Raw genomic sequence first — 13,277 nt, 5'->3', positions numbered from 1 at the left:
CCCTGTGTATCGGCCAGGACATTCAGCCTTCGTGTTCAACGAAGAGCTGTACATTTTCGGAGGGTACAGCGATGTGCTGAAGACCAACTGAAGACCTACATAACCAGAAGAGCATAAAACGCATTCACGGTAGAACCCTGGCTTTTAATTCATCTGCACTTCCACGTGCCATCGATCTTTGGAATGATCTTCCTGACAATATCGCATCCATCGGCAACCATCAAACATTCCAGGTTCAGCTACGTAGATATCTCACATCACATCGCTTTATCTCCTATCTTTGATTTTCTTTGTCGCAGTGTACTTTTGTTCCTTCGTTGCCATTACGTTTTGTTTTGGCCGTATGTCCGGCATTCATGAAACTAATAAGTACCTTGTATCCTATGTATAATTTCGCCTTTAAATTTTGCTTTGTACATTAGTTTCTTTTTACTTAATCTATTGTATCTCAAGTTGTATTAATTAGTTTCTTTTGCACATTTGTCGTTCTTTGCCCGCCTTACTCAATGGCCTTCTGGGCCCTGTAAGGTATTGTGAATAGCTAAATAAATCGATGTGCAGAAGTCCGACCCCGTGACGTCGTGCTGGACCGAAGTGAAGACATGTGGCTCACCACCGTCTCCCAGGTCCTGCCATGGCTGCTCAGTGATGGTTGAAAGAGTGTTTATCTTCGGTGGCTTTGGGCCGGCACCCGACCAGGATGAGGAGCAGGTAGTTGAGGAGCGAAGATCGCTGACCGATCTCCACGTGTTGCACTTGGCACCGACACTGAAGAACCTGTGCTTACTTGTGGTAATTGATGCGCGGCAGGATCTAAGCCCCTTACCACCCTTCATTAGAGAAATTCATTCATTCGTTCATTCATTTTATTTCTACTTTTGCCATACAAATTACCAAAACACTGACTGAACCCATAGCCAGAGGCTAGTGTGGGGTTCATAAACAAAATATATCAAGCCAATGACACAGCACTTGTGAAAAATGAAAAGCACAAAATCATGGCGAAAGACCCAAATACATCATCCAACAAGGAAAAAATAAAATAATGTGCATTTTACAGCAGAATGAAAAAAACCTTTCACGAACAACATGGTACAACAGACAAACCGAAGACAACTGTCACATATGTCAAATAAGGCTCATAAAGTATGTTGGCAATTCTCTATATGTTTCATGAGACTGTTTTATTTCTGGGGGTAAAGTATTCCAAAGCTTGGCTCCTGAAAACTGCACCAATCTTTCGCTGTACTCGTTATAATTCGGTGGTAGATTAAAGTTACTATGTGTAAGGTTTCTTGTGAGTCGAGAAGATGAGCGAAATCATCTACGCAATCACTTCTCACCCATCGTAGTCGATGGTAGATGTGGCATGTCAACCAAATCGAGTGCCTTCGGTGTAGCCAGCTTGGGGGTGCGACGATAATACAACTTCGGCGCCGCTACTTCACATCAGAATAAACTCTTCTTTTCTACGCAATGAACACCTTCCTTCAGTGCTCGATTTTCGCGCAAGCAAAAAAGTCGCTAGTGTTTTGTTTATTTCATGCCGCTCTGAGGCCGCACTTTTTTTTAAATATTACCAACACACAAGTTTTCCGAACGAAGAACAATTCTCTGAAATCGATTCCATTCCAGCCTGGTGGTTTCATCAAGAGAATCGCATCAACGTTACTTCGGCCTGAAGCTCGCGATGAAGTCTAGGTTCCCGCGTAGCCCCTGGTGGTCATCCTTTTCAAAGCAGTAGACAGACTGCGATGCTGGCTGTTGCGGTAGGCGTCGATGTTAGATCTTCTACGGAAGTAACTTGCGTCTTTTGTGATTACTTCAGAAAGCCGAACAGTTATCATTTGCTTCAGTCTACTAGTTATTGTCCACTTTTCCCGACATACTTTTTAATTTCAATCTGGAAGCACCCGACCGGTGTGTATGTCTTGAACATGAGCCGATAGAATTCGACAAAGCTTGCTTAAGCGATCGTATCAGGCGGATATAGTATTCCCGGCAGTCGGCTACATGCTGGCCAGTTCTTGAAGCTTCTCGACAGCTTATTTGTACGGATGTGAGAGCGCTCCGACGCACCGCATACATCACATACACTCTCGACGAGCCATCCAGAGGCGGCTGGGGTGAAATGTTCGGGAAATATGTCTGTGACACCAACTTGAGTAAACAAAGTCACTTTGTGCCATGACGCTCTTCAGCCGCAGATGACCTTGCGTCATAAGAATTCATCACAGACAACAGAACGAGAAGGCGAAAGAATAAAATGTGATATTTGTGAATAAAATATGAAATTTTTTACACCACCATTGATGTTCATTTTTGCTGCATTCATTTGAGAGAAGTCGAATTCTCTTAATACCAGACACTGACGAGAAGGAAAAACTGCGACAGGCACATGGCTACGAGGCTCTCACGTTTTAAGGCGAAAGCCTTTAATGCCTCATCGTTGTAGACAGAAGGTTGCCAGCAGAGGTGTCACGCTTTTCGGTTGGTCGAAATGGTTATGACGTCAGAGTGCGCAGATTCGATGTCATGAGGTCACCCACGGATGTCTGACGCCCCCTTTTGGAGCGCGCGACAACTAATAAAATAGTTGTCGTCCGCTCCGACAGGGGGCGTAAGGGGTCCGGACTGACCACATTACATACCTCATTACTGCGAACAGAACCATGGATACAACCGAACACATCGAAGCAGAGAGAGAGTCGTGCTAGAGTGCTAGAGAAGCAGTCAAAGTGTGTAGATATAATGTGTAGTCAAAGTGCGTAGTCAAATAAAGCACTAGTACACCGCAAATAGTCTTGCAGTCAACGCCAAACAGTGCGCCAGGAAAGCCTTTCGCCTTCCAGCACTTTGGAGAGTCAAAGTACCTCTGAATTTTCTCACCTTGTTTATAAGATTTTCGCTTGAGCTCTCTCAAATAGGCTACAGCTTTCAATGCCTACTTTAAATGAACCTCTCCAAACATGTGGCTTAATTAAATGCAGTGCGTACCGTGTTGAAGTATTGCAGTGGGGCTCACGAACAATTACACAGGCGAAAATCGACCTGGGAAAGGCATTTGATCGCGTGTGTTATCTGTTTCTTTATTCTCTTGTAAACCACGTCAATCTTGGTTAAAGTCTTCCGACTGGGATGCGCCTTTGCCACAAAAACTGTTCCTCGTGTTTTATTGAGAATCGCCCTCTGGCACAAACAGTCCGCATGCGGTGCTCTATGAAACAAGCTTGTCCGTTGTCCCTGCTCCTGTTTGCAGAAGAACTGAGGATTGGGCGAGTTGGTGGTGATCCATCTTAAAAAACCAGCGCTTAAGAACACGGACGGAGGACAAGGTGAAACAGACTGACGGCGCTGAACTTACAACTGAATTATATTCACACGTAGGCAGGCAACTTATACATTTACACAAACATGCGCAATGGCGTCTTGTCAAACCCAGATACACTGTTGCAACTCACAAGCGTAAAACTAGAGAAAACAAAGAAACAGAAATCATCCATTCAAGGCACGTGTGCCATTACCTCACCCTCCCTAACCAGAATTAAATGATTGGTTTGGTTTGGTTTATGGGGTTTAACGTCCCAAAGCGACTGAGGCTATGAGAGACGCCGTAGTGAAGGGCTCCGGAAATTTCGACCACCTGGGTTTCTTTAACGTGCACTGACATCGCACAGTACACGGGCCTCTAGAATTTCTCCTCCAAAGAAATTCCAGCCGCCGCGGCCGGGATCGAACCCGCGTCTTTCGGGTCAGCAGCCGAGCACCATAGCCACTGAGCCACCGCGGCGGCGATAGAATTAAATGAGCTTGCTTCATTCTGGGTAGGGAGGGTGAGGTAATGGCAGACATACGAGAAGTTTATTTGCACCCTCGAACAAAACTGGACATATGTCCCTCTACAAAAACAAAGATACATTGCGGCAACTGATGTCGCCCTATGCACACACACTCAGAAGGAACGTAAGTGTCCAAAAATAAAAAGTGTCCAAGAAAGTTCTAGTGGGTCCATACGCGGAGGAAGCACGCCGGGTTGAAAACCGCGCAAAAAAAAACCGCGCACGAACAACGCGCATGAACAACGCGCGCCACACACACGCGCCACACTTAATATCGCAGCGGCACGCGCCTTGCACACGTGCCGCAGTAATCGGCCTGCTTTCGGGTCCGGCATGTTCATCACTGAGCCGCTTCTGATAACATCCAATTAAATGGCGGATGTCAGAAATGTAGCGAGCATGTTATCCGCCGCTGATACTAGTCACGCGGGAAGTCTGTAGCATTTTACACGTATGCTTCGCGGACGTGAGGCTTTATCTCAAGGCATACAGTGGTTTCAAACAAATATAATACATAGTGTGGAAATATTGCATATTCGTAACACTATAATCAGCTGTTAGAGCACTTGTAAACGAATTAATATATGCGACTGAAACTAGCGCGTAATGGTACTGGTTCAAGTCCTGAATTGAAGGAGGGTGGAATGAGCGATAACAAGCATTCGTGTATCATTAAAAAAGTGCAACTTTTTCACAGCGACGCAAGTGGCGCGATGTGTTAATGGGCCGCTGAAACAAAATATCCTAAATTTTTTTCTGGCAGTATATTTTACGGAGAAAACATAGCCGCAGAATTTGATTGCGTAAATATAATAGAGGAAGGCACAAATTAGTTTTCATATTAGGGGTGCTGGTGGTACGATGACAGCAGTTGAGAATGTAACGAGCAGACCGATTCTTATTATGTTCGTAGCTAACTAGAAAATCAAGACCAGGGTGCCGTACTGAAGCCGCATTCTTAGGTTTAGAACGAACAAGTGATTTTTAACGTTGTAGGTAAAGGAATATAGAGACAAGAAATTTTGTTCCAAGTAACCTAGACAACGGTTAGCATTACTGGTCATACACTTAAAGTGGCGATCCGAAGAAACGTTAGAAAACACACAGAAGCCTAAGCAGTTATACCATGTTAATATAGTGGCGCGTGTACTGTGCGATATCAGTGCACGTTAAAGATCCCCAGGTGGTCGAAATTACCGGAGCCCTTCTCTGCGGCGTCCCTCATAGCCTGAGCCGCTTTGGAGCTTTTAACCCCCACAATCCAAATCTTTCACTCCCACCTTCCTCCCTTCCCTCACGGCGCACTTGGGGTGTCCACCTAGAAGTGAGACAATAGTGCAAAATTTCCTTTCCTCCAAAGCACCTTATTTAGAAGTATATATGGAAGGCACAGTGACTAATATCACATGTTTCCAGTTCATCACCAACAGCTGTAGGAATTGACCCACTTTAGGCAATTCTTGCTAAAAGATGAAATGCCAAGGTTAAATCCCTACCATCCACGCCACATTTTCATCATCGCGGCCAGGTTGGTGGTTTGTTGGTTTATTGGGGTTTAACGTCCCAAAGAAACTCAGAGTATAAGGGACGTAGTGAAGGGCTCCAGAAATTTCGACCACCTGGGCTGACATCGCACAGTACATGGGCCTCTAGAATTTCGGCTCCATCAAAATTCGGCCACGGCGGGCCGGGACCGAACCCGCGTATTTCGGGTCAGCAGCCCGAAAGACGCGGATTCGATCCCGGCCGCGCCTTCCGGGCTGCTGACCCGAAAGCCGCGGGTTAACAGAAGGGTTGTTGCTCACGATGTGAATGCATGACACCGATACTATACACCTGCTAGACGATAAGGCGGCAACCAAACACGTGCGAAACGAAAGAAAAAAGCTCCGCAGGATTTAAGCAATATATATTTCACGTTTCTTTTTAGGGCCGCCAGATATTCATTCCTATCAATGCGACTGGCATGACCAATCAACTAAACGAGAATCTCGATTGGAAATCAAGATTTGGCGTCAAGAAGGTAATTCGCTCTGAAACATAACCGTAATGGCAGAACAGCCTCTTGACCACTTACGCGCACTTTATAACGGCATTTTGTGCTTCTAATCTTGGAGACAGCAAGAGTACATGCTTTTTTTTCGAACATTCATTCGTGTGAGTGTCACAAAATGACAAAAGTATTCCGAAATCTAACGGAAATAGTCACCCGTCGACGCACTATGTCCGCTCACGTCGCGAATACCGATCACCATATCGCTGATTCAGAAAAAAGACGTATGACGCCGCCACCATCGCTGGAATAACCGGGCCTTGTTTCTCACAGAAGCAGCTGTATCTGCAGGATGTGGACGGCGCGGCTAAATGGTGTTCCAGAGCATGTCAACCACAAGGCTGTACACATCAACGGCAAGGTCTACTCGTTCAACAGTTGCCACACGGCATCGAACTTGGTCCACGTCTTCATCTTCGACCCCGCGTCGCGCCGGTGGGATATGGTGCAGACGCAACTTCCCGACGCCTGGCCGATTATCATTTCCCTGTGCACAGTTGTAGCGTACGGCCACTGCGCGTATCTGTGGGGCGGCCCGAACAGGTGGCCAAGTGTACTTCGCTTCGACACAAACACGATGACATTCAGCCGTCTGGAGGTGTCTGGTGAGGTGCCCTCATCGCTTTTCGGCAGCGGAGCTTGTGTTGTGGGTCACCGCAAGTATATCTTCAGTGACTGGGATTCTTCGCCATATGTGCGGGTCCTTGACCTGGATACCCGAGTGTGGCATCGTGTGCCCACCACCGGAGAGACTCCGGTTATACGTGCCAGCCACACTGCGTCTGCCATCGGGACCCGCACGTATTTTCTCGGTGGCAGTCCAACAGACCGTTCCCTCATCCTATACTATTTTGGAACGACTACCTCCTCTTGGGTGCGCCCAGAGGTTCAAGGCGTCCCCCCTGTGTATCGGCGAGGACATTCAGCCTTCGTGTTCAACGAAGAGCTGTACATTTTCGGAGGGTACAGCGATGTGCTGAAGACCTTCTTTGCAGATATGCACAAGTACGACCCCGTGACGTCGTGTTGGACCGAAGTGAAGCCATGTGGCTCACCACCATCTCCCAGGTACTGGCATGGGTGCTCAGTGATAGGAGAAAGAGTGTTTATCTTCGGCGGCTTTGGACCGGCACTCAACCAGTATGAGAGGCAGGTTGCCGAGGAGCGAAGTGCGCTGACGGATCTACACGTGTTGCACTTGGCACCGACACTGCACAACCTGTGCTTACTTGCAGTAATTGATGCACGGCTTGATCTACGCCCCTTACCACCTTTCATTAGAAAAAGGGTCTACGCTATAACTTCTCAGCCATCGTAGTCGATGGCAGATGCCTCATCTCAAGCAAATTGAGTGCCTGCGGCGAAGCCAGCTTGTTGGTACGGTGATGATGCAACTTCGGCGCAGCTGCTTGACACAGAAATAAGCACTGCTTTTACACGCAAAAAACGCCTTCCTTCAGTGCTCTATTTTCGCGCAAGCAAGAAAGTCGCCAGTGTTTTGTTTACACTCACGTCGCTCGGGGCCTCCTCGTTTTCGTAAATAATAAAGGGAACAAATTTTGTGAACGAAGAATTATTCACTGAAATCGATTCACCTCCAGCCCGGTGGTTTCTTCAAGCAAGTCACATTAACTCCACTTGGGCATGACGCTCGTGATCAATTCTAGTTTGCCGCGCAGCCCCTGCTGGTCATGGCTTTCAAAGCAGATGATAGATAGAGATATGTGACCGGTGGGCGGCGATTTCTGCTCTTATCAGGAAACAAGTTACGTATTTTGCGATGACTTCAGGACGCAGTTATAACTTATTTCCGTATGTCTACCCTGACTTTGACGCTGCATTAAATGTTCACTTATTTTATAGCCTGCTAGTCATATGGTCCTCTTTTCCCGATATGCATTCTAAATACAACCTGCAAGCACACGATCGGTATCTGTCTTGAATCTGAGCCGATAGAATTCGTCAAAGCTTGTGTAACTGATTGTATCAGGAGCAGATCGTATTAAAGGCAATCGACAGCATGCTGGCCAGTATTTAAAGCTTCTCTACAGCCTATTTACACTGGTGTGATCGCGCTCCAGCGCACCGCGCACGCCAGATACATTCTCGACGAGCCATCCCACGATGGTTTGGGTGGATGGTTGTGGATATGTGTCTGTAGGTGACACCATCTTGAATATACAAAGTCGTTTTGTGCCATGACGCGCTTTAGCCACACATTACCTTGCGCCGTGAAAATTCATCACCATCAACAGCAAAGGGAAGATGAGAGGATAAAACGTGATAGCCTCAGTGGATGGCCGAATGGGAAACAACGACCAACCGGAGTAAAGAGGCGGTGATGGAGGATTGAAACATTAGATGATAGGTGAAAATAAAAGCAAGCATGACAGGAAGGTAACAAAAAAAAAGTGTGTCTATGGGTGAAAGGAAAAAAACAGAATTAAGGATTATAACACTGCCAAAAACGCCCTGGAAAAATCCTTTTCCTCGTAAAACAGAAAAAAAATACAATCGGCAACTGCAGCGCTTCTGTTCCACTACCGAGCGGAAAGAGACTGAGAACAGAGAAGCGGTTGAGGTCATGCCCTACATTCATCGCGTTTCATGTAACGTCGAGGGGTCAGGATTGCTTTTTCTCCGCTGTGTAAACATCGCAGTATGTGCTCGTTTGGTGATTAATGTAAATAGTAGGCCGCAGTGTACGAAGGAGCACGATAAGAAGTTCGCGAGTGTGTTTCAGGAGGTGCGCAGAAAGTTGCCCTCACTTCCAACAGGTTCTACATTGGACAGACTGGTATATGTTTAAATGAAGGGGCATGTGAACACAGGCTGCAAATCCAGAATAATCCAGGAGGCCATTTCAACAGCCGTCGTCAACAGCATAAGTGTGCAGTGCGAAGCACTGCACACATTATGCTGTTGACGACGGCTCCGAAGGCCAGCATATGAATGTCGAGTACGTACAGATGCCACGTGTATTTTGAAGCAATGTGCAGGTAAATAAAGGAATATGCTCCTGTGGTTGATTGGTGGTAAATGTGACGAAGCTGTTTGCATTTCATGGCATAAGCCGAAATTTTATGAGCATTTTCCTGCATGTTCATTTTCGTTTCTGCGAGAAAAGAATGATCATGAGGTGTTTTAGGGAATAAAAAAATTGGCATAAGTATCACAAACCCTACGCGCCAGCTTAGTTCACTGTCGAAAGTTGCTGCAGGGAAGTGAGAGAGCTGATGATTTTCACAGCAGCAATATATTGCGCCGTTGTTTTGCCGCTGCGCTATTGTCACAGTTTTAAACAGAATCCTGCTTAGATTATAATTTTTGTTCACCTTCACGGTGAAGAAATTGTGCAGAGAAGCCAGGCCACTGTGTGCGCGTCTGCAACCTTGCTTGCCTAATTTCGACGACACGTACTCACCCAATAGGTCAACAAGCCGATGGTGTTATGGCTGCGCATATACATGGGAGCGTGAAATGTTTCATAAGACTTTGTATAATTCAGCTTGTTCCAAATGGCTACACCCTCTGGTCATGAGCTTGGACGTAGTACTTTTTTTTTCGTAGCATAATGAACGCCGCCTAGTGCTTGAACCTGCCTTTGTACAACGTGCATAGTCTTCCTTTGTAAATCAGAACGTTAGCGGAAGGTAAGACAATATCTAGACAATAAGTGGGCAATCACATGCTTATAAGCGTTGAGTTGCAGGTCTTCTATGTAGTGTTTAGTGGTGAACATTTTCAACCCTGCACTTATTCTTCGATCCTTTCAGAGAAAAATACAGAGCCCTGAAAGGCAGCCTTCAGACGTTTGCAATCTGGCAGTTTTACAATGAACTATGGTCCACAAAGAGCATTACTCTGAATCGATTTAAAGAAAGAAAGTGCAGCTCGCGTTCTGATTCGACAACACATTTGTGAACACAAATGTCAACACATTGTCTACCTCCTCCGGCCGAATATCTGGATTCTCTCACTGAAGATTCTTTGATCTGGTTCCTTCTTACAAGAGCCCAGGTTTTTTTTTAGCGCAGCGGCATCCACCCCTAGACATTGCTGAAGGAATATTTATGTTTATGGCCGCCCCTTAAATGACGCCTTAATTTCCCATGGTGAGGGATGAAATAATGCGTCTTTGGTCAGGACTGCTCGTCATGGGCGCAAGCGTGGAAGCCTATGCATTTTATGTATACGCTATATCCTTTGGTTTAGGTTTATTGGGGTTTAACGTCCCAAAGCAACTCAGGCTATGAGGGACGCCGTAGTGAAGGCCTCCGGAAATTTCGACCACCTGGTGTTCTTTAACGTGCACTGACATTGCACAGTACACGGGCCTCTAGAATTTCGCCTCCATCGAAATTCAGCCGCCGCGGCCGGGATCGAACCCGCGTCTTTCGGGCCAGCAGCCGAGCGTCGTAACCACTCAGCCACCGAGGCAGGGTACGCTATATCCTTTGTACGTCTACTAGTTTTTCCTGCTACTTTCTCTTCTTCTCAGATCACGAGATTAAAAATTGCAGGGGACACATGCTCCTTCCTAAGCATATGAGGCGGTAGTGTTAATGGCCATATATACTGAATTTGTCATTCTGTACATTCATAGATTCCTGGGAGTTCCCATACCACTCCTGGGGCATCGGTGCAGCAGTTAAGCAATCCGCCGGTGCCCAGCGATGGCAGGTGCTGCTACCGGTGGGGCTTGTGAGACAGTAAGGAAGAATGGAGAAACATTTCTTGAAACAAATGAGATAAAAGATGTTGAGTTCTTGTGGGTGGCTTTCTCATTCCAGGACTCGAGTGGCCATGGCTGCTTGATGAATTCGCTGGACAAGCGCTTCTTTTCCCGCCAGGGTGTCGCCGGACAGGTGTACCTCCCAGAGCTCAAATGACGTGCTAGGCGTCTTTGAAGTGTTGTGGTTTGCGTCCGTACCCCCACGAGAAGTGGAAGAGTGTGGGACCTGTATCGGCGTACCAGGGGCAGACGCCACAATATGTTAGGGGGTAGATTTTGCTGTATCTGGGTAGGTTTGGAAATGTGTATAAGTCTGAGAGCTGGTGCTTCTTCAGTCTTCAGTGCTGAGCTTTTTGTGAGGGTGAGGATAAATCCTGCGGGTAGCCGCAGGATCTCGAGGCGTGCGCCGTTATTGGGTGGCAGGGGCACGAAGGTAAAGGGTGGGGATTGAGCGGACGATTGGTTTTGCCAACCTAATTCGGTTGCACGATGGAGGAATCTACAAGTTAGCCAGCCCCATAGACTTCTATGTAGAGGGCCAGGAGATCCCAGAGAGCAACAAGACCAGTACTCTGGGTTTCTGGGTCCAGAGCAACCTGTAAGCATCCCACACCATTGAAACGCGGGCAACCTCTCGCACACACTGCCATGGCAGGCTGTTTGCTCACAATCCGATGGGCTGATTGTAATGACGTCACAAGTTCCCTTGGCCCAGATGGCCCTCCTAGGTTGCTTCTCTGGGAATTTTTCGTTCACGCCGCCGACGGGAAATGACGCCAGGTCTTCCGCTTAACAGTATCCTTATCGCTATCACGTTAATATGGGTGACCCTCCCACACTTGCGGCTGTATACATATATGAAATGTCCACTGTCTCATCCAGGCGAGCTGCAGTGCGGACGCAAAACTGGTTCTGCAAAAAGGTGTGCTAACTTGGAATCCTTAGAAGGCATTGCAGCATTTAAAAAAAATCAAAGTACGTAGCTATGTGTAAATCACGTGCCGGTACAAACTTTTTTGCGTACAATAGTAACATTTATTGACCGCATCTTCTGGGCTGAAATACCATCAGCGTAGTGGTCCCGGTCGTAGGAAGGAAACTTAAAAATGCGGTGATGCCGGCGACTGGGACCGGGGCGAGGTACCCGGGCACCTTTCCCGGTACCGTGTCAAAGGTCCGCGGGGCTCACCACTTGGCTCCGGGGGCAGCCGGACTTCGGTGATTCTTGTAGGAGGGGAGGCCGTTCGCGGACAGCCACTGTGTGATGAAGACCAGCCGCGACACGACGATGTAGCACGTGGCGGCGATCACCGCCAGGACGGCGAAGATGAGGCACGCCCGCGGCATGCTCACCGCGTCCCGCTGGACAGAGGGGAATACGTCGTCCGGGGTGGAAGGCCGCGGAGAACGGCGGGCTCATCTCCACTTCGGAGCGGCTCTCGTCGCAGCTGCGTTTCGTCCGCGGACTCCTCCGGCACCCCGTGGATAGCGGCCTCGGGGATGTTCCGGCCTTTCGCCGAACGATTCCTGTCATTCGCCGTCGGTGATGCAATTCGCACCGGGGTCCCCATTGATAGCAGACGGGACATGTGCGTCTATCCAGGACCACTGAGGGCTTGTTCTCTGGGCGTGGATCGCGCGGCTTGCGCGCGGCATGAGCTGGCGCCGTCCTAATTGTCATTAACTTTCTCCGTCTAATATGAAAGCCGCGTTCTTTCTGTCGCGAGACATGGACATTGCCAGAACAGATTTATCTGGTAGGAATTCTTCGTTGTTCGCACTATTTCTTACTAAGATAACGCAAATTATAAAAGGAAGAACACATTTAGCAGAATAGTTGAATAAGGCCGCCGCGGTGGCTAAGCGGGTATGGTGCTCGGCTGCTGACCCGAAAGACGCGGGTTCGATCCCAGCCGCGGCGGCTAGAATTTCTTTGGAGGAGAAATTCTAGAGGCCCGTGTACTGTGCGATGTCAGTGCACGTTAAAGAACCCCAGGTGGTCGAAATTTCCGGAGCCCTTCTCTAAGGCGTCTCTCATAGCCTTAGTCGCTTTGGGACGTTAAACCCCATAAACCAACCAACCAGAATAGTTGTATAGTGACCTGATATTCGGCGTCGGAGAAGACGACGAAGACGAGATTGGCATAGCGAGCAGACGCCAGAAAGAGAAAGTATTTTTTTAATGAAAGAAGAGTAGAAGGAAGGAACACATCGCAGCGCGTCTAGGGTACAAAGAAACAAACAAATATAAGAGTACTCATGGAAGGAAAAAACAAATGGACGGAAGATGCCTCTGTGGGCTTTCATATGACGGAATTAGAATTTTACATGTACGGGAGAGAGAGAGGATTTTATTAAAGTTGACTTTGGCTTCGAAGGTAAAACTTTTATCTGGAATTGCCCAGCGCTGATTATAATCTCCAGCGCACGGCGGGCCAACAGAAGTTGGTGGCTGGGCAGCCAGTAGTCCCACGAGGCTCAGTGGATGGGCGGTTGGGGGATGCTCACCACACATTCCCAGACCATGTTGCAGGGAGTCTGCGAGCCTGCGCATAAGCTACAAGTTGTAGTTGTGTCGGCAGAGAGGCTGGCTCGTCGGTTCTGTGGCGTCGGCAAAATGTCTGTCTGTAGCTGCCGATACAGGACAGCT

Source organism: Amblyomma mixtum, chromosome 3, assembly GCF_055824585.1.
Source record: "Amblyomma mixtum isolate Tamu chromosome 3, ASM5582458v1, whole genome shotgun sequence".
Lineage (NCBI taxonomy): Eukaryota > Metazoa > Arthropoda > Arachnida > Ixodida > Ixodidae > Amblyomma > Amblyomma mixtum.
Note: the sequence above shows the minus strand (reverse complement) of the source record.